The sequence below is a fragment of the Castor canadensis genome, chromosome 8 (assembly GCF_047511655.1).
Source record: "Castor canadensis chromosome 8, mCasCan1.hap1v2, whole genome shotgun sequence".
In the NCBI taxonomy this organism is placed as follows: domain Eukaryota; kingdom Metazoa; phylum Chordata; class Mammalia; order Rodentia; family Castoridae; genus Castor; species Castor canadensis.
This window is the reverse complement of record NC_133393.1, coordinates 153,315,688-153,318,388: the sequence shown is the minus strand read 5'-3', so window position 1 is coordinate 153,318,388 and position 2,701 is coordinate 153,315,688. Positions and strand designations below refer to the sequence as shown.

Genomic DNA, 2,701 nt, shown 5'->3' with positions numbered 1-2,701 from the left:
ACTGTGAGCCTCAATCCCCCCCAATGTCAGCCTCCCAAGCAGCTAAGATTACAGGCATGAGCCACCGGCACCCAGGTCCAAGTTTGTACATTTTTTGGTGGGACTAGAGTTTAGCACTCAGGGCTTCGAGTTCGCTTCAAGCTTGCAAAGCAAGTACTCTATCAATTGAGCCACACCTAATTTTTAAATGTATTAATATTTTTTAAATTCCTCAGTTTTAATGTCTAACAGGGTATTAACATCAACCCACAGATGCAAAAGCTTCTTTTGACAGTGTTCAGCACTCCTGAGCCCAGTAAGTGTGAGACTTGTGCTACACATGATCAGCTGACAAGTCAGGAGGCAGAGAGGTGTCCAAATGTCGGTGTAGAATTGAGCTTAAGAAGCCAGCAGGAGGTGCTAATGTCAGAAGCCCACCCGCTGCCTTGTGTCTGACTGGCACTGATGGTCACAGTGACACCCAGAGGAGTTCTGGGTGGCATCACTAATTCAGAACACACACACACCTCAACCCCTCAGAGCCATGGAGGCTACGTCCAAAGAGCTGCCACATGCCTCTCACTGAAAGTGGCTCTAGTGACAAAACTGCTGGAGAGGCAGGTGAGCAGTAAGAACACAGCACAGGACAGAGCCAGGTCTCCTGGCCACGCTGCTCTCCGTGACTGGTGCTAGGTACCAGGTGCTATTGCTAGGTGCCTGGTGCTAGGTGCCAGGCAGGTGAGGCTGGACACCCACGTCCATGGCAGGGAGTCTACTCCATCCACTCCATCCACTCCATCAATGTTTGAAAAGTCTATGTGGCCAGGTCAGCCTTGTCTTTCTCTCTGGGACAACTGGGGACTGGGCCTCACTTAAGTACTCACACAGTCACGGCTGGACAGTGACAAAGCTGGGCCTTGAGTCCAATCTGAATCCCAAGTACCCACTGCCTGCCTCCTCACGTGTTAAGCGCGTGGGAAGCCCGCGGCTGGCGTCCACGGGGAGGGAGGAAAACCTGAGCCCCAGCAGGAAGAAGCGGCTGCATTTGGTGAACAGCCCGGGTGAGCCGTGCAATGTCCTGGGCAGGTTTGCTGCTGGCCAACCTGCTGCTGGCTGGCCCCAACTGCCACACCTGAACATGTTGAACTGCTTCTCCTCCTGCCTGTCCCAGCCAGGGACAAGCAGCGCTGCGGAGTGGAGTGGCCAGAGGCCACGAGATGGTTAGGTAAGTGCCCCCAGAGACCCAAGGGTTAAGGCTTGGTCCCCAGCCTGTGGCACTGTTGGGACATGGTGGCACATTTAAGAGGTGGGGCCTGATAAGTGGTCTTTCAGTCATTGCAGTGTGACCTCAGAGAGCACAGTTGAGTCCCCTTTCACTTCTTGGCCGGGAGGGAGGTGGTTTTGCACTTCTGTCACAACATGCCACCACAGGCTCAGAGCCAGAAAGCCTCAACACTAAATCAAAACCAGCTTTCTCTCTTTTTTCTACCTTTTCTTTTAAAACAATGAACATATATAAATTTTATAATCAGGAAAGAAAATTCAGTCCAATGACCAAACACGTCTTGTGATATTCTACAAACACCACCATCCAGTAACGGCCCCACACTCTCTTCTTGTGAAGACAGAGTATGTATCTTTTTGACTTCTGGATACTATTTTCAGAATAATTTGATGACTTTACACTTGAGCTATTAGGCATTCTTGATTTGTCTCTGTCTTCAATGTGAACAGTTGGAATTGAAGTGTCATTTGCTGACATACCAGATTTTTTCAAAGCCTCTTAAGTCTCATTACTTGGGGAAAGGCTGAAAATAATTTCAGGAGGCACAGCCCTCATCTTTACTCCTCCCAGCCTGTGGAAGTAAACCGCTTAATCTGCGGCCACAAGTACTGGAAAAGTATCGACAATCATGGTGAGATGTGCCAGTGAGCCTTCCCAGCTTTTTTTCTCCTGTCTCTTGCATTTTTTACATCTTTAAATAATAGAAGGATCACCCTGCACTTAGGAAAGAGGTCCAGTTGATGTGTTAACTGCACTGTGCATAGACAAGCAGGATTCCAGCTCTGGTCCTGGTCCATCCTGAATCACCCCCTCAGAAACAGAGCCCCCCCCCACACCTTTTTATACACTGGGGTTTGAACTCCGGGTCTCACACTTGCCAGGTAGGTGCTCTACCACTGGAGCCACACCCCCAGCCCACCTTCTCTTTGGAAGTATGGTACGGAGACAGAAAGCTATGAGGCCACGAGGCCATGATCACCTGACAGCATCAACCCTGACTGAAGGGACAGTAGCCCCTAGCCCCAGCCACTGCTGTGGGCAGGAATGAAGGCCTTCTGGTTGTCAGATCCAGTCTTTCAGAAGTGAGACACTTGAATTTCTGAGGACAGACTCCTGATTTTGACCCTTGTCCACTGTACTAAAACACAGTTCACCAGCTTTAGTTCTTTGGACAAAGGAATCCCTTTTTCCTGCTCTTAGGAAATCTATAACCACCTGGTGCACCTGAGCACATTCAACTGCCCAAGGTCAGTCAATCTGGTCTTTTTTAAAAAAGGTAATTTGGAAATGGCAGAAATCTAAGCCTAAGCAGCTGCAGGTACGGGAGGACAGAAATGCAAAGGCAGACCTACAGGAGTCACCTGAAGGAAAAGTGGCCTGACGAGCTGGTGGGATTTCCACGGGATGGTCCTGTGTACTTGTAACTACAGCACTTGA

General features: G+C 49.6%; 1 pseudogene; it reads right to left on the bottom strand.

The window, feature by feature from the left end:
• Nucleotides 1–1,221: 1,221 nt before the first annotated feature.
• On the bottom strand, nt 1,222–2,088 carry LOC109693108 (EKC/KEOPS complex subunit TPRKB pseudogene; annotated as a pseudogene).
• Nucleotides 2,089–2,701: the final 613 nt, after the last annotated feature.